The sequence below is a fragment of the Cetorhinus maximus genome, chromosome 29, assembly GCF_964194155.1.
Source record: "Cetorhinus maximus chromosome 29, sCetMax3.hap1.1, whole genome shotgun sequence".
Classification (NCBI taxonomy): Eukaryota; Metazoa; Chordata; class Chondrichthyes; order Lamniformes; family Cetorhinidae; genus Cetorhinus; species Cetorhinus maximus.
Window position 1 is genome coordinate 6,324,752 of NC_135907.1, and position 22,528 is coordinate 6,347,279.

At 46.4% G+C, this 22,528-nt stretch overlaps 1 protein-coding gene and 1 pseudogene across 1 annotated transcript in view; both read right to left on the reverse strand.

Moving 5' to 3' along the window:
• LOC144669594 (uncharacterized) overlaps positions 1 to 22,528 on the reverse strand; it is a 203,642-nt gene that overhangs the window by 13,405 nt on the left and 167,709 nt on the right. The gene's annotated exons all lie outside the window — the stretch shown is intronic.
• LOC144669674 (U2 spliceosomal RNA) lies at positions 6,375 to 6,554 on the reverse strand (annotated as a pseudogene).

Below are 22,528 nucleotides of genomic sequence, written 5' to 3' on the forward strand. Positions count from 1 at the left end.
ATCTTTCAGCTTCAACCAGAAGTCACACACAAGCCAAACAACAAAACCACCTGCGTGCACAGCACAGCACACCATCTGCCAGCCTGCAATGATGTCGGCTCTCTTTTAATCACCTTTTCCCCTCCCATCAGTCCTATTCAGCAGGCAAGCAAAGGAGCGCAGAAAATACATCTGCACGGCTGTTTCTAACTTCTAGAAAGGGAACAGCCTTATCCTAGGAAAGTGAAAAATACCTATACTGTCACAAAGTGATGAACTTGAACTGCAAAACACCACGCTTACCTGAGCTTGTGTCACAGTTTTTGCTGTCTATCTCAGCCAGTATTCTCAGTCGTCCATCCTGGCTTCTTGCTCTCTCTGCAGCTTTCAGATGCCTCCCCTTGGCCGGCCTCAGTGCTCGGTGATAGATCAGCGCTCGGTATTATTTCTGTCCTCAGTGGTAACTGCTAGGGGAGAAAGGCTTGACTTTTTCAATCACCTTTTACCTCAGTAAAATCCAAGTAGAACCTAAAGTGGCAATGCTTCTCCCTCTCAGCACCCAACATGTCTTGCCTTTTCTTCAGGTTGGATTTGAGGAAGCACTACAGTTGCTGCCTGGCTGCCATTTCAAGTACAGAGACAAGGGGCAGCCCCATGACCCCTCCCCCGACTCCTGCACAATATGCAAATGTAGCACATTGTCTGAGTGCAATTTGGGAGCTGAAGACGGTTTCACAGTGGGATACAAGATATGAGGAGAGGTTTCCTCACAGACACACCGCCACATAAGCCCCTTTAAATTTGCGCGGCTGTGCAAAAAGTTTAATGGGCCCGCACACTTAAACAAATCGGTCACGCACTGTAATGACTCGCCTCATTCAGTTCAACAGAAATTAGGATCATGTTTTTAACCTGTGCCCTAGTTTTAAAATATTTTGTGTTCCATATTTACTTTCTCAATTTGTTATTAATTTACTTTACATTGCTTTATATTCTATTTTGTCTTGGACATGCATCACGGTTCGTTCAATCTCACTGGTTAAGAAAATTAAAATATTTAGTTTGATCAGGGTCTTACACTTGTCAAGAGGAGCCCTTTCAAATACTGGCCTGCTTTTGGAGGCCTGAAGTCACTGGAGCTGCACAAGTCAAGACGACTGAAGGCCTGATTCGCTGTGTAATATACTTTGCAGCATCTTGTTGCACTAGCAGGCAGGAAGGAGTTTTCAGCAATGCAGTTTAAAGGCTTGATACACTAAGTACACTTTCATTTCAGGTTTGTCATTTCAGGACGCTGCGTGTTTTTTTGCTCTGTTTTCTGACTCTGAAATTCTAATTCAGACTGTGGAGAAGAGCTGTTGTTGCTGCTGTTGGTTTTCTTTGTAACTGTTGTCGTTTTTTTGTGGAAAAATATACCTTATCCATAAAATATCTGAAAGAACATTACAAAACATTTCAAAATGGCCATCGCAAAAAGTGCAATCATATTCCAGTTTTTCAAATAGATCATGTCGCACCCTGCGACGCTTCAATACGATCAATGAACATTACAGACATTTCAACATGCTCATTACAGGCAGTCAGACAGTGCAATAGTATTCAAGTTATCTACATAGATCATGTTGCACTCTGAGGTGCTTCAATACAATTGTGATAAATGTAATATTCACTGCATACATTCAATGTGAGTCTTTCAGGCCGAGGGGTCCATACCTTTCCCAGTCCCTCGGTGCACTATGGCTGAAAGGTCTTAGACAGCGACCGTTCCCCACTGCGCATTTGTGGCGGCTGCCCCAAGCTTTAGTGCGTCCCTCAGCACGTAGTCCTCGGCCTTGGAATGTGCCAGCCAGTCTGCAACACTCTGCTGGGGACAACTCATCGCACTGGAAGACCAACAAGTTTCGGGCAGACCAAAGAGCGTCTTTCACCGAGTAGATGATCCTCCACCTGCTTGTCTCGATGTGCGTCCCTGTCCCTGGGATCAACACGTAGAGCACAGAGACCTGTGTCACAGAACTGCTTGGGATGAACCGCGACAAAAACCACGGCAACTCTCTGCAGACCTTCTTTGCAAACGCACATTCCACAAAGAGGTGAACAACGGTCTCGTCCCCACGACAGCCACCTCGAGGTCAACATGCAGAGAGGGTGAGACTTCAGGAAGGATCTGACGGGGAGGGCATTTCTCACCACCAGCCAAGCTACGTCTTGGTGCTTGTTGGAAAGTTCTGGAGACGAGGCATTCTGCCAAACGACTTTGACAGTCTGCTCGGGGAAACATCGCACAGGATCCACCATCTCCTTTCCCCGCAGGGCCTATAGGACGTTACGTGCCGACCACTGCCTGATGGACTTGGGGTCAAAGGTGTTTTTCTGCATAAAGTTTTCCACCAGGGACAGGTGGTACGGCACGGTCCAACTACTTGGAGCGTTCCGCGGCAGCGTGGCCACACCCATCCTTCGCTAAACCGGGGACAGGTAGAACCTCAGCACGTAGTGACACCTGGTGTTTGCGTACCGAGGGTCTACGCACAGCTTGATACAGCCGCACACAAAGGTGGCCATCAGTGTGAGGGCGATGTTGGGCACGTTTATTCCCCCTTTATCTAGAGGCTTATACAGCGCGTCCCTGCGGACACGATCCATTTTCGACCTCCAGATAAAGCGGAAGATGGCTCGGGTGATCGCCGTCGCGCAGCAGTCTGGAATGGGCCAGACCTGCGCCATGTACAGCAACAGCGAGAGTGCCTCACACCTGATGACCAGGTTCTTACCCACAACGGAGAGGAAGCGTCGCTCCCAGATTCCCAGTTTCCTTTTCACCATAGACACTGGATCCTTCCAGTTTCTAACGCATACCCCGGTCCCTCTGAACCATATCCCCAGCACCTTCAGGCCGTCAGCACTGACGGTGAAGGGGACAAAGGATCGGTCAGCCCAGTTCCCAAAGAACACGGCCTCGCTCTTCCCACGATTTACCTTGGCTCCCGAGTCCAGTTCGAACTGGTCGCAGATGTGGATCAGTCTGCACACCGACAGCGGATCAGAACAGAAGACGGCGACATCGTCCATGTACAGGGAGGCTTTGATCTGAGTGCCTCCACTGCCTGGGATCGTAACTCCTCTAATGCCCGGATCCTTCCTGATGGACTCAGCAAAGAACAGGCGAGAGAGGACAGCCCTGCCTGACTCCAGATTTAATTGGAAAGCTATCTGATTCCCACCCATTGATTGAGACTGCGCTACTGATGTTAGTGTAGAGTAGGATCCAACTGGATCCAATTGCGAATTCCCTCCCCAAACCCCATTTTGAGAGCACATCCACCATGTAGGTGTGCGATATTCTGTCAAAGGCTTTCTCCTAATCCAGGCTGATGAGGCAGGTGTCCACACCCCTGTCCTGCACATAGGCAATCGTATCCCTGAGCAGCGCCAGGCTGTCAGAGATCTTCCTGCCCGGCACAGTGCAGGTCTGGTCAGGGTGTATCACCAATTCCAGAGCGGATTTGACCCGATTGGCGATGACCTTGGACAGAATCTTATAGTCCACATTCAACAGTGAAATGGGTCGCCAATTTCTAATTTCCTCCCTTTCTTCCTTGTGCTTGTACATGAGGGTGATGATGCCTTTCCTCATGGATTCTGACATACTGCCGGCCAGGAGCATACTCTCGTACACCCCTAGCAGGTCTGGGCCCATCCAGTCCCACAGAGCCCAATACAACTCCGCCGGCAAGCCGTCGCTTCTGGGGAGATTTACTCTTCTCGAAGGACTCAAGGGCCTAAGTCAGTTCGTCAGGAGTTCGCGGTTTGTCCAGCCTCTCCCGTGTACTGTCGCCTAAGACCTCCGTGATAGAGGACAAGGAGGACTGGGAGGCCGTGCTGTCCGTCGGCTTCACGTCATAAAATCCGGCATAAAAGGATTTGCTGATCCTCAAAATGTCGGACTGCGCTGACTTTACTGATCTGTCTTCTTCATTCAGGCTGCTGAACACAGAGCTCTCTCTCTCTTCCTTTTGGAAGAAGAAACGTGAGCACGTCTCATCCTGCTCCACGGAGCGGACTCTGGAACGGAAGATGTTCTTGGAGGCAAAGTGCGAGGCTTGCTGGCTCTTCACCTCTTGGAGTTCTTCCTTGACATCGACCCCCACCGACTGCAGCCGGAGCAGATTCTGCATGTTTTTCTGGAGTCGGGACATTTCCCTCTCTTCCTTTCTAGCTTTCTGGATGCTTTTGAGGATGAAAAACCTCTTGGTGTTTCCCTTGATCGCTTCCCACCAGTGTGTCAGGGACTCAAAGAGGGGTTTCATGGTTCTCCAACCTTCATAAGCCCTCTTGAGCTCCTCAATGTTCTCTGGGGTCAGCAGTTGCACGAATAGCTTCCATGCCCCCCTGCCCACCCTCAGGTCCTTCTCCAAGTGGCAGTCCGCCAGTAGGATGCAGTGGTCAGAGAAGAACACCGGCTTGACCTCGGTGGATCTGACTGTGAATGCACGGGACACAAAGAGGAAGTCTATCCTGGAACGAATGGACCCGTCTGGCCGCGACCAGGTGTATCTACGCTGCGCTCCGTCTGCAGGGTTGCTGAAGACGTCGTGCAGCTTGGCATCCTTAACTGTTTCCATCAGGGATCTGGACGTAGCGTCCAATCTGCTTCCGGCCCTGCCGGATCGTCCAGCCGCATCGATGATGCAGTTGAAGTCCCCGCCCAGAATGACCGGCCTGGAGGTCGCCAGCAGCAGTGGGAGCTGCTGAAAAACCTCCAGCCGCTCAGCTCCTTGTGACGGGCCATACACGTTAATTAACCGGAGTGGAGCGTTCTTGTACATTACGTCTGCTACGAGGAGTCGCCCGCCCACCACCTCCTTGACCTCGGAGACGGTGAAGTTGCCTCCCCGCAGCAGAATACCCAGGCCGGAGGAACGAGAGTCGTTTCCGCCCGACCAGATCGATGGCCCGTGGGACCACCACCGTGACCATTGCCTGTAGGAGCTGAACTGGATAACCTCACTTATCCACGTTAAACTCCATCTGCCAAATTTTGGCCCATTCACCTAACCTGTCCATATCCATTTGTAAATTTCTCATTTCTTCACTGCAACTTACTTTCCCACATTTTGGTGTCATCTGCAAATTTAGCTATGGTACCTTCTACTCCTGAATCCAAGTAAATAGTTGGGGCCCAAGGACCGAACCCTGTGGCACCCCACTAGTTACAGCTTGCCATCCACAAAAGACCCATTTATCCTGACTCTCTGCTTTCTGTTGGTTAGCCAAAGCTCTATCCAAGCAAATATATTACCCTTAGCTGCGTGTGATCTTATCTTGTGTATTAATCTTTTGTGCGGCACCTTATCAAATGCCTTCTGGAAGTCCAGACATACTACATCTACAGGATCGCCATTATCCACTTTGCTTGTCACATCTTCAAAGAACTCTAGCAATTTAGTCAAACACGATTTAGTCTTCATAAAGCCATGCTGACTCTGATGGATTGCATTTTGACTTGCATTTTAGGAGGGTAGTGAAGGCATTGGAGAGAGTGCAGAAGAGGTTTACGAGTTTGGTTCCAGGGGCGAGGAAGTTGAGTTATGAAGTAAGATTGGAGAAGTTGGGACTGTATTCCTTGGGGAAAAGAAGTCTGAGAGGAGACTTGATAGAGGTATTGAAAATCATGAGGTATCTGGAGAGAGTAGATAGGGAGAAACTGCTTGCACCGATGAAAGGATCGAGAAGGAGCGGGCACAGGTTTAAAGTAACTAGCAGAAGAAGCAAAAGTGATAGGAGCAGCGAGTGGTCAGGGTCTGGAATGCACCGCCTGATAGCGTGGCGGAGGCAGGTTCAATTGAAGAGGGAATGAGATGATTATTTGAAAAGAAAGCATGTGCTGGGTTACGTGGAGAAGGCAGGAGAATGGCACGAAGTGAAATGTTCATTGGGAGAGCTGGTGCAGTCACGACGGGCGGAATGGGCTCCTTGTGCAGTGTAAGGATTGTGTGAACGTGGATGTAGACGTTTCCGAGTAGCTGTGTAAAGTGTGTGAGCTTTGAGGTGTGAGTTTTGACTGTTGCTGTATCAGCAGCAGCAGCAGCAGCGGGCGGAAGCGGCAGCAGAGAGCTGGTTGAAAATGTTGTGAGGCGAAAGGTGCAGCTGAGAGAGTGTTTGAGAGGTGTATTTGCAAGTGAAAGATGTTTTTGTATGAGTGAGGTAGAGTGTTTGTGAGATGAGAGTGGTGTCTGTGAGCGTTGGGTGAGCGTGCGTGTTTTTTGTGTGTAGATGGTGCGGGTGAGTGAGAAAGAAAGAAAGTTGGGTTTTGAAAGATGTGCATGTTGAAAAGTAAAGAAAGCAGATGTTTGTAAGAAAACTATTTTTAGCATTGAAAATCCCCTGGAAAGGGGTGGTGCACCATTCCCAGAGATACTGCAATACCGGGTCGATGCGTGGAGTGGACGGAGCAAGCCCCTATTCCATCTCCCTGTTCCAAAAATCAATTTAATATATGGTCCCCAGATAAGGGACGTATCAGATATTAAACTGATAAGAACAGATTTTTTTTTTTTTTTTTGTAAAAATATACTTTATTCATAAAATATCTTCAATCACATTCAAAACCATTTCAAAAACAACATTACAAGGGTACAATCCAGGTTAAACTTTTACAAAATGTATCACCAGGTGCATCAGTACAAACAATATTACAATCATTTACAGCCTTTCATTTTGAGCTGTACAGCCCGAGGGGCTCTAAACAGTTCCCAGTCTCTCGGTGCGCTGTGGTAGAAAGGTCTTAGACAGCGACCCTTCCCCATTGCGCCTTTGCGGCAGCTGCCCCAAGCTTTAGTGCGTCCCTCAGCACGTAGTCCTGGACTTTGGATTGTGCCAGTCCGCAACAATCGGTCGGGGACAACTCTTTGTGCTGGAAGACCAACAAGTTTCGGGCAGACCAAAGCGCCTCTTTCACCGAGTTGATGATCCTCCAGCTGCAGTCGATGTTTGTCTCGGTGTGTGTCCCTGGGAACAGCCCGTAGAGCACAGAGTCCTGTGTCACAGAACTGCTCGGGATGAACCTCGACAACAACCACTGCATCTCTCTCCAGACTTTCTTTGCAAAGGCACAATCCACAAGGAGGTGAACAAGGGTCTCTTCCCCACCACAGCCACCTCGAGGGCAACGTGCAGAGGGGGTGAGCCTCCTGGCGTGTAGGAAGGATCTGACGGGGAGGGCCTTTCTCACCACCAGCCAAGCTACGTCTTGGTGCTTGTTGGAAAGTTCTGGCGATGAGGCATTCTGCCAATTGACTTTGACAGTCTGCTCGGGGAACCATCCCACAGGGTCCACCCTCTCCTTTTCCCTCAGGGCCTCTAGGACGTTACGTGCTGACCACTGCCTGATGGACTTGTGGTCAAAGGTGTTTTTCTGCATAAATTTTTCCACCAGGGACAGGTGTTGCTGTACGTGGCGCAGGTCTGGCCCATTCCTCACTCCTGCGCTGTGGCGATCACGCCAGCCATCTTCCGCTTTATCTGGAGGTCAAAAGTTGATCCTGTTTGCAGGGACATGATGTAAAAAAACTCTGGATGAAGGGGGAAAAAACATGCCCAACATCACCCTCATCCTGATGGCCACCTTTGTGTATGGCAGTATCAAGCTGTGTGTAGACCCAAACACCAAGCGTCACTACGTGCTGAGGTTCTACCTGTCCCTGGTGTTGCGAAGGATGGGTCTGGCCACCCTGCCGCGGAACGCTCCAAGTGCCGTATCACCTGCCCCGTGTGGAAAAACTTATGCAGAGAAACACCTTTGTCCGCAAGTCCATCAGGCAGTGGTTAGCACGTATCACCCTAGAGGCCCTGCGGGAAAAGGAGATGGTGGATTCCGGCGGACGGTTCGCCGAACAGACCGTCAGGGTCATTTGGCAGAATGCCTCATCACCAGAACTCTGAAGAGAGTGGCCGTGGTTCTTGTCGAGGTGCATCCCGAGCAGTTCCGTGACACAGGTATGGACTCTGTGCTCCAGGGGCTGTTCCCAGGGACACACGCCGAGACAAACATCAACTACCGCCGGAGGATCCACTCGGTGAAAGACACTCTTTGGCTGTCCGAAACTTGTTGGTCTTCCATTGCAAAGAGTTGGCACATTCCAAGGTCCAGGACTACGTGCTGAGGGACGCACTAAAGTTTGGGGCAAAGGCGTAATGGAGAAAGGTCGCTGTCTACGGTTGCGCTAGATGTGTCGTGTAACTGGCAGGTAATGGAAAATTTCGAGAAACACTCAGTCACAAGGGAGAACACGTGACAGGCATGAGAGACAATCCATGAGTCTTTGTAGCTGAGTTTCCGTGTGAGCAACTAGCTCACAGCGCAGAGGAGTTCTTCGATCGAGGCCTGCTGTATTTTTGTCTTTGCTTTCAGCTTGAGCAGTCAAAGAACAAAGAAGAAAAAAAAGTACAGCACAGGAACAGGCCCTTCGGCCCTCCAAGCCTGCGCCGATCGGTCTGTGGAGCTTGCCAGCTGACCAGGTATGCAGCTAAAGTCCTTCCACATCTACAGGGAAGGCAAAGTCAGCAGCGTTTCTCCCAGAGTGTAGAGAGTCCTTGGAACTCTCTTCCTCGAAAGGTGGTGGAAACAGAGTCTTTGAATATTTTCAAGACAGAGCTGGATAGATTAACAAGGCGGGGTTGGAAGGTTATCGCTGGTAGGCAGGAATGTGGGGTTGAGGTTACAATCGGATCAGCCATGATCTTCTGAGTAGTGGAGCAGGCTCTTGGGGCCCAGTGGCCTACTCCTGCTCCTAAGTTGTATGTTCAGACATGTAGGGGCATTACTTTTTACTGATTCCAGTGCTTCTCCTGCACTGAACCTGGAGAGTACTACGTCAGCTGCTGTTGAGTTGTTTCCTGATGCCCTGCTTTCTTTTGTACGAGCTGTCTAGCATCCTCGTTTATGGGCTTCCTTTGCTTGGCATTGGGCCTTCTTTTGGGCTGACTGTTGGTCTATTTCCTTTACGGGATGTCAGCATGACATCACCAGAAGGGAAATGTGTCATGTTATGAAGTCACAGTAAATAAGTCCAATGCATTATATCATTATAATAACACAAGATGATGATCAGCAGTGAGAAGGCAGGTGGCAGCAAGGATAAGTACAGGTACGACACAGCGAACAGCCTTAGATCCTGTTAAAATGTTGAAAATGTTTCTCCCCTTCTCGAAGATTATTTCCTTCAAAATTTTAGAAATCTTTCAGCTTCAACCAGAAGTCACACACAAGCCAAACAACAAAACCACCTGCGTGCACAGCACAGCACACCATCTGCCAGCCTGCAATGATGTCGGCTCTCTTTTAATCACCTTTTCCCCTCCCATCAGTCCTATTCAGCAGGCAAGCAAAGGAGCGCAGAAAATACATCTGCACGGCTGTTTCTAACTTCTAGAAAGGGAACAGCCTTATCCTAGGAAAGTGAAAAATACCTATACTGTCACAAAGTGATGAACTTGAACTGCAAAACACCACGCTTACCTGAGCTTGTGTCACAGTTTTTGCTGTCTATCTCAGCCAGTATTCTCAGTCGTCCATCCTGGCTTCTTGCTCTCTCTGCAGCTTTCAGATGCCTCCCCTTGGCCGGCCTCAGTGCTCGGTGATAGATCAGCGCTCGGTATTATTTCTGTCCTCAGTGGTAACTGCTAGGGGAGAAAGGCTTGACTTTTTCAATCACCTTTTACCTCAGTAAAATCCAAGTAGAACCTAAAGTGGCAATGCTTCTCCCTCTCAGCACCCAACATGTCTTGCCTTTTCTTCAGGTTGGATTTGAGGAAGCACTACAGTTGCTGCCTGGCTGCCATTTCAAGTACAGAGACAAGGGGCAGCCCCATGACCCCTCCCCCGACTCCTGCACAATATGCAAATGTAGCACATTGTCTGAGTGCAATTTGGGAGCTGAAGACGGTTTCACAGTGGGATACAAGATATGAGGAGAGGTTTCCTCACAGACACACCGCCACATAAGCCCCTTTAAATTTGCGCGGCTGTGCAAAAAGTTTAATGGGCCCGCACACTTAAACAAATCGGTCACGCACTGTAATGACTCGCCTCATTCAGTTCAACAGAAATTAGGATCATGTTTTTAACCTGTGCCCTAGTTTTAAAATATTTTGTGTTCCATATTTACTTTCTCAATTTGTTATTAATTTACTTTACATTGCTTTATATTCTATTTTGTCTTGGACATGCATCACGGTTCGTTCAATCTCACTGGTTAAGAAAATTAAAATATTTAGTTTGATCAGGGTCTTACACTTGTCAAGAGGAGCCCTTTCAAATACTGGCCTGCTTTTGGAGGCCTGAAGTCACTGGAGCTGCACAAGTCAAGACGACTGAAGGCCTGATTCGCTGTGTAATATACTTTGCAGCATCTTGTTGCACTAGCAGGCAGGAAGGAGTTTTCAGCAATGCAGTTTAAAGGCTTGATACACTAAGTACACTTTCATTTCAGGTTTGTCATTTCAGGACGCTGCGTGTTTTTTTGCTCTGTTTTCTGACTCTGAAATTCTAATTCAGACTGTGGAGAAGAGCTGTTGTTGCTGCTGTTGGTTTTCTTTGTAACTGTTGTCGTTTTTTTGTGGAAAAATATACCTTATCCATAAAATATCTGAAAGAACATTACAAAACATTTCAAAATGGCCATCGCAAAAAGTGCAATCATATTCCAGTTTTTCAAATAGATCATGTCGCACCCTGCGACGCTTCAATACGATCAATGAACATTACAGACATTTCAACATGCTCATTACAGGCAGTCAGACAGTGCAATAGTATTCAAGTTATCTACATAGATCATGTTGCACTCTGAGGTGCTTCAATACAATTGTGATAAATGTAATATTCACTGCATACATTCAATGTGAGTCTTTCAGGCCGAGGGGTCCATACCTTTCCCAGTCCCTCGGTGCACTATGGCTGAAAGGTCTTAGACAGCGACCGTTCCCCACTGCGCATTTGTGGCGGCTGCCCCAAGCTTTAGTGCGTCCCTCAGCACGTAGTCCTCGGCCTTGGAATGTGCCAGCCAGTCTGCAACACTCTGCTGGGGACAACTCATTGCACTGGAAGACCAACAAGTTTCGGGCAGACCAAAGAGCGTCTTTCACCGAGTAGATGATCCTCCACCTGCTTGTCTCGATGTGCGTCCCTGTCCCTGGGATCAACACGTAGAGCACAGAGACCTGTGTCACAGAACTGCTTGGGATGAACCGCGACAAAAACCACGGCAACTCTCTGCAGACCTTCTTTGCAAACGCACATTCCACAAAGAGGTGAACAACGGTCTCGTCCCCACGACAGCCACCTCGAGGTCAACATGCAGAGAGGGTGAGACTTCAGGAAGGATCTGACGGGGAGGGCATTTCTCACCACCAGCCAAGCTACGTCTTGGTGCTTGTTGGAAAGTTCTGGAGACGAGGCATTCTGCCAAACGACTTTGACAGTCTGCTCGGGGAAACATCGCACAGGATCCACCATCTCCTTTCCCCGCAGGGCCTATAGGACGTTACGTGCCGACCACTGCCTGATGGACTTGGGGTCAAAGGTGTTTTTCTGCATAAAGTTTTCCACCAGGGACAGGTGGTACGGCACGGTCCAACTACTTGGAGCGTTCCGCGGCAGCGTGGCCACACCCATCCTTCGCTAAACCGGGGACAGGTAGAACCTCAGCACGTAGTGACACCTGGTGTTTGCGTACCGAGGGTCTACGCACAGCTTGATACAGCCGCACACAAAGGTGGCCATCAGTGTGAGGGCGATGTTGGGCACGTTTATTCCCCCTTTATCTAGAGGCTTATACAGCGCGTCCCTGCGGACACGATCCATTTTCGACCTCCAGATAAAGCGGAAGATGGCTCGGGTGATCGCCGTCGCGCAGCAGTCTGGAATGGGCCAGACCTGCGCCATGTACAGCAACAGCGAGAGTGCCTCACACCTGATGACCAGGTTCTTACCCGCAACGGAGAGGAAGCGTCGCTCCCAGATTCCCAGTTTCCTTTTCACCATAGACACTGGATCCTTCCAGTTTCTAACGCATACCCCGGTCCCTCTGAACCATATCCCCAGCACCTTCAGGCCGTCAGCACTGACGGTGAAGGGGACAAAGGATCGGTCAGCCCAGTTCCCAAAGAACACGGCCTCGCTCTTCCCACGATTTACCTTGGCTCCCGAGTCCAGTTCGAACTGGTCGCAGATGTGGATCAGTCTGCACACCGACAGCGGATCAGAACAGAAGACGGCGACATCGTCCATGTACAGGGAGGCTTTTACCTGAGTGCCTCCACTGCCTGGGATCGTCACTCCTCTTATGCCCGGATCCTTCCTGATGGACTCGGCAAAGGGTTCTATGCAGCACACGAAAAGGACAGGCGAGAGAGGACAGCCCTGCCTGACTCCAGATTTGATCGGGAAGCTATCTGTTTCCCACCCATTGATTGAGACTGCGCTACTGATGTTAGTGTAGAGCAGTTGGATCCAATTTCGAATTCCCTCCCCAAAGCCCATTTTGGAGAGCACATCCCCCATGTAGGTGTGCGATATTCTGTCAAAGGCCTTCTCCTGATCCAAGCTGATGAGGCAGGTGTCCACACCCGTCATGCACATGATGGGGAGGGCCTTTGTCACTATCAGCCAAGCTACATCCTAATGCTAATTTGAAAGTTTTGGTGATGAGGCATTCTTCCAAATTACTTTGACAGTCAGCTCAGGAAACCACCCGACAGCATTCACTATCTCCTTTTCCCGCAGGACCACATTACAATATGTGCAGCCCACTGCCTGATGGACTTGTGGTCAACAGGTTTTTCTGCATAAACTGTTCCACAAGGGATAGGTGATACAGCAGGTTCCAACTGAATGGAGCGTTCTCTGGTAACATAGCCATATCCATTCTTCCCAACACCGGGAAGAGGTAGAATCTCAGCACGGAGTGACACTTGGGCCTGGATTCTTGGGCCTGAGCATTGGGGCGTCTTAGGTCACTGTGCTAATGACATCATTGCTGCATCACTACCCAGCAGCCAAACTCAATGTACATTGCTCAACATGGGCTGCTGTGTTTAACCGACTTCAGTTTCAGGAAAATGTAACGGGAGCACATTTCACTCTGTGCTATTGGACAGTGGTTTAATAGTTGGAAAAGATCAGTGGTGCTCACCAGGGTTCACACCTGAAGAATTGTCAACCTTTGTGTTGCTGCACAGCACAATCAGATAAAGCATTTCTTACCTTCCGTCACTTCCTGTTCCTTCAGCTGTAGCCTAACCAGTGTATCATAACGGTTTGGCATAACTTCCTTCCCTTTGGACTCCACGCCTCAATTTATAAAGCCGAGGATCCTTATTTGTGTTTACATGAATTCTTGCTGCAACAAACGGAGCTTTGGCGAGATCATACCCAGAGTATTGTGTACCATTGTTTTGGTCTCCTCACCAAATGAAGGATATATTTTCCATAGTAGGGATGCAACAATGGTTCAGTAAAGATTGAATGGAGTGGCCAATATTTTCTGGAGTTTAGAAGAATGAGCCGTGGTCTTGGGTTCGCTGAGGCTGTGCTGAGGAAAGTGGAGGGAAGGAGAGTACAGCACAAAGGATAGGAAGGCTGGCACAGGCAAAAGAAACTGCAGCCAACAGGGTGAAGCGGGGTACAGGTGCTGTCACCCTATTTTCTAACGTGGACAACTGCCTTAGTGTGGTTGTGCCTGCAGTTGCACAGAAATCCAACAGGGGGCAGTGTCTGGCCTAGCTGCACAGGAGAAAAATTGCAAGGCCCTGAGCTGAACTTCAGCGCAAATACCCACATGTAAATGGCACATTGAAGGTGAGAAAAGCAACTCTTAATGAGGAGCAGTTTCAGAAGAAATGTAAAGCATGGTCAGGCAGCTGTAAAAACATTGTTCTGTTGACTGTTACATCTGCTCATCGTAAACAGGGGAGTTGCACCATTCTGCTATACCCTGCAAGACCAGGTTAAAGCATGTAGTGGACATCGGCATGTTTTAAAAGTTTTTGTCGCATCAGAATTGTTTAATTTAATAAGAAACTTACTGATGTGTCCCAATGAAACAATTAAGTGGTTCAGTATAATTTTTTTTCTGCCATTTTAAATCAGCTTACTCAGGGACAACTGGTCACCCAGATTACAAATTCTCATTTTATTACAATAAACCAGTTTCAGATATATCACTGAAACATTATCTGTCACCTACCATTCAAATGCATCAAGGAATACAGAGAAAATAAAGTTACTTTTTATTATTCTGCCTTGTTGCGTTGGTTCAGGGAGATTTTGCATTCATGATTTTCCAAATGAATTGGTGGCCAGAAGCCTAACCTAACCTGCACAATTTCAAGTGTTCTTCCCGTGCAATTTCCCGATTGTACCCAAAGTGAAATTATCTCAGCTCGTTTCTGTGATGTAAACTGCTGCATTGTTGAGTGAGATGGAAACAATGGAAAGAAGCATTGAAGAAATTAAAGACATTAGCAAAACAAAGAACATGTGGATAGGTCAGACATGCAAGGAAGTGAGAAGTGAGACACATTGAAAACAAAGACACCCTGCAGATCAGGTCTGACATTCAAACGGAAAATTGCAGACAACTCATGATTTGATCAGAGAGTAAATGCAAAATACTGCTGATGGATGCTGGATGCAGATAGAAATCTGAAACAAGAACAAAAAATGCTGGAAAAGCTCAGCAGGTCCAGCAGCATCTGTGGAGAGAGAAACACAGCTAACATTTCGAGTCCCTTTGACCCTTTGTTTGGAGAGTACTGTGTTCTGACAAAGAGCCTCATCCCAACAGCTACACAGCTCCCCACACCCCAATAAAAAGCCTGTTTCCAGATTGTGTGTGAAAAGCTTGTGGAGCTGGGCTGCCCACTGCTCATAGATTTAAAGAGATAGTCCATTAAAATAACCAAAAGTAATTTGACTTCCATTAGTAGACCTCTAAACTGCTGTTTTTCTGTGGGAAGAGGGTTGTGTGAGATCTAGTATCACCCCAGAGAATTGAGCAGATATTCCAGCTAACATCATAACTGGATGCAAAATATTCCATGGCACTATTCAAGAAAGAGTGGCCGAATTCTCCCTGGTCTCCTGGCCAATATTTCTCCTTCAACCAACATTACTGAAAACATTATTTGTCATGATGTCATTTCTGTATGTGGGACTTTGCTGTGAGTAAATTAACTGACACATTTCCAGCATCACAACAGATATCAGCACTTCAAAAATATTTAATTGATTGAAGTATTTTGCACCATCCAGTAGCGAGCAGGAATAGAAATGATTGCCTCTTGGTTGAGAAACACAGCAGAAACTGAACCATTAGAATGAAAAACATAAAAGTTCCCACAAGGAAAACCAATCAGATAATGTCACAGAATCACAGAATTGTTAGGGTTCAGAAGGAGACCATTTGGCCCATCATATTTACACCAGCTCTCCGAATGAGCATTATGACTTAGCACCATTCTCCTCCCTTTTCCCCTTACCCTTGCACATTGTTTCTATTCAAATAATCATCTAGTGATAATCCTCTTGAATGCCTCGATTGAACCTGCCTCCACCACACTTCCAGGCAGTGCATTCCATACTCGAACCACTCGCTGTGTGAAAAAGATTTTTCTCACATCACGTTTGCTTCTTTTGTAAATCACTTTAAACCTGTGCTCTCTCGGTCTTGATCCTTTTCAGAGCGGGAACAGATTCTTCCTATCTACTCTATCCAGCCCCCTCATGATTTTGAACACCTCTATCAAATCTCCTCTTAGCCTTCTCTTCTCCAAGGAGAACAGTCCCAACGTTTCCAATCTATCTTCGTAACTGAAGTTTCTTACCCCGGAGACATATTTGTAAACCTCTTCTGCACTCTCTCCAATGTGTTCACATCCGTTCTATAGTGTGGTGCCCAGAGCTGGACACAATACTCCAGCTGAGGGCTAAATAGCATCTTATATGAGCTCAGCATAACCTCTCCACTCTTGTACTCTATGCTCCTCTTAATAAAGCCCAGGATACTGCATGCTTTACTAACTGCTCGCACCACTGTCCTGCCACCTTCAATGACCTATGCACATAAACACCCCGATCCCTCTGCTCCGCCACGTCCTTAAGAATTGTACCCCTTATTTTATATTGTCTCTCCATGTTCTTTGTACCAAAGTGCATCCCCTCACGCTTCTCCGCATTGAGCTTCATCTGCCACCTATCTGCCCACTCTACCAACTTGTCTATGTTCTTTTGAAGTTCTATACTGTCCTCCTCACAGTTTACAATGCTCTGTAATAGATCAGTGCTCTGTACTCTTTTTGTAGTGGCTGCTAAAGGAGAAACATTTGACTCTTTATATCTGAGTAAATTCCAAGTAGAACCTGAAATGCTGCAGTTTTGTCCACTCCCAACCTAGCCTGTACCTGCTGGCACAAATCTTGTATTCAGCTCCTGCTGATCTGAGGTACAGATAAAGGCCTGGAGTGAGAGCAGCCACTGCTGGGAAAATCCTTTGAGCTGGAGCTGGTCAAGCTGCTGTGCACATCCTGTTAAAGAAACATCACCAAAATGCAAAGACCTTTCACAGGAACAAGGATGGTTTGAGGCTTTTCCATACACAGTACACATGAAGGCTACAAAAGGTGTAGTCAGCTAGTCCTTAACATGCAGGTCTAATAATGACACTGGAACCAATTTTTAATGAGTGAGGTAGTTCCAGAATGGAAAGTCTTTAAACTCTACAAGGTTCAGCTGCAGGACCGCAGTGATGCTCGTTATTACTTTATTATTTTGCAATGCCGTTCAAGTGAAAATTTCAAATCAATAGAACTGATCTTTTTGTGCTCAGTCCCAACCATCACCTTCTCCATAAAACACGACCACATCCCACCTCAGCCGCTCTAGAAGAAATACTTCCATATAAATAGTTGCATTTGTGGGTTGACGTGTATTAGATCCCCTGCTTTTTGAGGTATATCTAATAATTTGGATGTAAATGTAGGGGGAATGATCAAGAAGTTTGAAGATTAGTAGAAGCAGAAACACTCATTTAAAAGCGTGTCTGGATATGCACCTTAAAATGCCGGAACCTGCAGGGTTACAGACTAAATGCTGGAAAGTGGGATTAGGCTGGGTGGCTCGTTTTTCAGCCCGAGCAGACACAATGGGCCAAGTGGCCGCTTTGTGCCATAAACTTTCTATGATTCTATTCTGTGTGGAGATGATAATATCCAGCTGCAGATCACTGCTGGCTGGATGACAGGAAACATTGAAAGTGTTTGCTTGGGTTAGACATGCCGTGTCTTTCAATGTACAGTAATCCCTCTGCACTAATTGCTCTCTGGGCTGAAAGCTCTTACTTTACCACTGACAGTGAAAAAGGAGGATGGAAAGGGAAAGTGTTGGGTACCGGTTTATACTCTTGGCTGTCTTTTACTATTAAATCATTCCAAGATATCAGGGCCTATTATAACTCCACCGTTTAATTGCCACCTGTCAATCTAAGACCACGAGTTTTTATACTGACAAAGAGCTTCTCAAAATGCTTTGTTCACTCCCACAATCCTATATTTTGGAGAGGTTCGATCATATTCTTTGCAATGTTTACGTATCGAATAATATAGCAACCTATGAGTATGAAAATGGGCTTATGGAAAAATTTATCTGGAATCTACTGGATTGGCTTTCATCTAGGGTGAAACTAAAAATCAATTCCAACAGCAGTTTAAGAGCTGTTTACTGTAAGGGTGAAACCCTTTTGCATTACTATCAAGTATTGGTACTTGGGATTGAACACATTCACGTCATTAGTTAATGTAAATTGCAAAATATGAAATCATTCATATGTCAAGAGAACCTGAAACTTTTCTAGGAGATCCCCTCCTGCCTCAGTTGGTAATGGTTTGATTGTTTGATCAGTGCTCAGCTAGCCTGAAACCAGTATTAGTGCAGCAGGAAGGATGCTGCAGAGAAACAGAGCAGAAATATACAGCCAACATACCTGTCAGTTTTCAGCACCAGTTTAAAGTTACTGCATTAGAAGTGCTCCAATGAATTAAGAAAGTCACAACAGTATTGTTTTCAGAGATGAATTCAAATAACTCTTGCGTTAATTCAGTGTTGCCTGTTATTTTGGACCCTCCCAATCCCGATATCTTCGTGCTGTAATTGCTCCTGTTAAAATATTACTGCACTGCTGTTAACCCAGCATCTTCCCAGCTGTGTTTCTCTCGCAGCCGGTCATGTGACAGTCCGGACACTACAGCACCTGCATTGTGGTTTGAACCATCGTGCAATTTCCTTTAATGATCCTTTTCTTGAAAGTTTTGGAGGGGATGCAAGAAAAATCAAAGTCTGGAATCCAACTCCAGACAATTTCAGCAACATCAAAATTCCAGTTACTCAACCCCCAGACAGACACAAAAGCAAGCTGTGCTTAATTGTCTGTCTTTTTACGCAATTAATGTCTCAATTAATTAATTGCTTAATAACTTCAAGTGCTTTTGAAAACATTAATTGTTAATTGTAGCTGAGTCAGTATGTAATAGCAGGCTCCATAAAAGGTGCAAGTTATGAATTCACATTGCCAGCTCTGAGCTTCCATACAAAAGGTGCACATGCTGGGAACTGAAACTTGTGGGTCAGTTGACATCAAGGTATCTCTGTCTATTACACCCTATAGGACCTATAGGTACGTGTATCAACAATTCTCCCCCATAGACACTATTTGGTCATTTAAGCTTCATGCCGACAGTGTGAATCTGCAAGTTGATTTGCTGCCTGCATCTTCTAAAATGCTCATCTCTGTCCCGGAAAGAAAACCTCCCCGCCAAATTAAAATCGGTGTGAAAGTGCAAAGCTTCAGTCAACATTCTGGTAGTTCTCATTTCACCTCTGGACATGATGAGCAAAATCCAGATCTCTCATGTGATAATTGTACAAAAAAAGTCTGCGAAGTAAAACTTGGAGCTGCCACCTTCAGGCAAGTCCCTTCCTCCCAAAGGATATAATAAAGTCTGTAAATTGTTGAATTAACAATAAAAACAGTTAAGCTTTAATCTGATTCCACTCTTCCCAGACATTACTTTCAGCAGGTTCACCCACTCAACCAGCTCATTCCCCTTTGCATTTGAAGCTCTCCATCTGCAAGAGGTGCTGTGATTGGAAGAAGGAGCGGAGCTTGTAAAAGCAGATTCACAGAATCTGCCTGGAATTTGTTCCAGGGTCATTATTAGACGTAATCACACAAATTGAAAAAAAGAGTGTTCTTCAAATGCAAGGATTCTGAGTCATTGATAATAATCAAAATGTTTATCAGTATCAGTCACTAATGGCCAGCGACTTCAGACTGGAGAACAAGGGAAATTGCACGCGTGCTATACTTTTGAGTATTACCATCATCCTCTAATGATATTGGTTTATTTAACACACAAAAATTATCAGGGCTGATGCTGACCAAATGGATTATGCAGCAGGTATGTGCCTATGGCCAAGTGTTGCTTAAGCAGCGAGGGTAATATCATGGACTTGGATGCCTCTGGATGAACTTTAGCATATTCAGCGCCATCCAAACAGCAAAATTAGCACTGAGCAGAGGATCAGTCAAGTGTAGCTTACTTTGCAAAGTAAAGCAAAAGTAGTAATCCTGGCAGTAGCAAGCTTGTGAAGTGTGCACAAGAGGTGCACAATACGTATGCTGAGGTGAAACCCCAGGGCAGAAAGTCGCTGGAAATGCTAGAAATCACACAGCAGAAACTGGCCACTAAACATTCTGCCAAGAGTCACTGCTTAGAAGGCCCATGTTACAGCTCCATATCTTACTGTCAAAGAAAAGGGAAAACCAAACCAGAGTAGTGCTCTTTAAAAATTTGGGCTTTTTTTGAGTTTCCAAGGTCATATTCCAGTGTTTGTTTTTAAACTTAATCCTGTATTACACGAACAAACTGCATTAAACACTGGGAAGTTAAAATGATGTTAAAATTGGTGGTGGCACAGCACCCATTTCACCTCCATCTCCACTTCCAATATTCCATCTGACCAGTATCAGCATCTGCCCACCACATCACTTGTGTCCTAATTACCAGAGCTCAGGACTCGCCCTAGCCCATGTTTCCTTTCTTTAAAACAAAAATGAACTCATCACTGCCCTGCCAAATGCAAGTGTTGTAAATGTGATGCACCCATTCAGAACACTTAACATCTAGGTCATGCACTTGTTCAGACTTTACACAGCTCCAGGATTTTAGGGCAAATTGATGCCTGCCTGATCTACTCTAAGGAAGCATTTCACTAAATGAACATTGCCATATGAAGCTTCAGATGACAACTGTAGTTGATGCTGCAACAAATTGTACAGACAGACAATCTTGATTGTCCCAGTTCACAATAGCATTGCCTGCAAGCCTTGCTGAGTAACACACCATCCTGCTTTGGAGTCATCATGGAATGTAACAATGCAAAGGGAGGCCATTTGACCCTCGAGTCTGTGTGAACCCCTTGAGTCACGCGAGGGGACTGCTCTCTCCCCATTCTTCTGTACATTCCACCCCTTCTAGCCCTGCTCACAAAAGGGTGCGCTTCCTGAGGAATTTGAAGGAGGATGGCAAATCCATTTGCTCTGAAAAATTTTCATTCATTCTCAAGCTCACTCAGGAAAAAAAAAGGTTGATCCTGCAACTGAGAAATTGCTGCATTCAGCTAAGGCTGCAGATTCAAGAATAACATTTCTGCCACCAGGGGTGTAAAGTTGTCACCTTTGTAGAGCAGCTGGGGAAAAGAGAGCACGTTGCCAGATTGTATGCTGAGGCCGTTTACGAAGGCTTCCTGGGAAAAGAAAGAGCCAGGCTATGGAAAACACACCCACAACGCCAAGAAATTTAGTGCTGAGCACAGCATAAGAAAGTGAGACTTAGTGCCAGTTAGCATGGTATGAGTGGGAGGTCTGACTGAGATCAATACTCTGGATATGGAAAGAGCTCTGCAGAGCAGGCCAAAGTCTCAAGAGGGAGGAAGGTGATGTATGAACTGCTTTCTCAAGCACTCAGTCACAGTATAAGGTCAAAGAGACTGCACACAGTTAATATTGAAATAAGGCAAACACATAGCACCTCGACAGGGGCTTGTGAAGGGAACACCATCAGATCATACACAGCTGGGATGATAGACAGGGAAAGCCTAGGATATGGACAGAGTATCTAATATCATTGGTTACAGCACTGGAGGACATTCTACCCATCAGATCAGTGCTGGATCTCTGAAGGAGCACGTTGTCCTATCGAGCTTAAGCTACACTTGTCCACAAACATTCATTCCCTCAACCATCAACACACAGTAGCAACGTGTACCATCTACAAGATGCATTGCAGGAATTTGCCAAGGCTCCTTCGACAGCACCTTCCAAACCCACGACTACTACCATCTTGAAGGACAAGGGCAGCAGATACATGAGAAAACCACCACGTAGAAGTTCCCTTCCAAACCACTCACTATCCTGGCTTGGAAATATATTGCTATTCCTTCAGCATAGCTGGGTCAAAATCCTGGAACTCCCTTCCTAACAGCACTATGGGTACACCTTCACCACATGGACTGCAGTGGTTCAAGAAGGTAGCTCACCACCACCACCACCTCCTCCTCCTCCTCCTTCAGGGATGGGCAATAAATGCTGGCCCAGCCAGCGAAGCCCACATCCCATAAATGAATTTTTTAAAAAATGACCTTGTCAATGGAATATCCTGCCCATCCAATGGTATAAAAATTGTTGCAAAAAAATAAATAAATAAAAATAAAAGTGCTTAGCCAAGCAGCCTGGGTCAACTACTAGAAGGAAAGATCAGGGGGTTGACAACTCGCTGTTAATTTCTTGTAACACGTTTGCAACTACCGGCATTATTGCTAATGGGTGTAGGGAATTCTGTGACACCAGTCAGGAGTGTGATGAAATGCTCTCCACTTGGCTGGACGAGTGCAGCTCCAACAACACAAGAAGCTCAACACCTTCTACAACAAGGTAAACTGCGTTCTACCGAGCACTTCAAATGAAGCAGCTCAGGCCTTTTTTTGGCATGATGAATTTGTACTGCATGCGGTAGGTTTCAAATATCCCCATATTCACAAACTAAAGATACTGCAGAGCCTCTACAGGTTAGTGTAGGCAGCAAAAGTGGCCCCTTTAAAATCCCAAAGAATCTGTAAATGACCAATCCTGTTGTAGAGGCACACACACAATTTGTCACTGGCACACCTCAGGTAACATTTGGAGCACTCATCTGGAGGTCAGAGCCATGGCAGAGGAGCTAAACTTAGGTCAACCACAAGCCATCCATTGAAATGATTTTGTTTTGAAGATGAGATCAAGAGAAATTTGGAAGGAACACATCATAATTTCCAGCATCCTTCACATTGACCGAAACCTCATGTGTTGTCACGCACAATGTATATTCTGGGTGTAAAAGTCCTTTGGAGGTGCTTTTCTCTTTGAGAATGAAACACAACATTGATGGCATTAGTTAC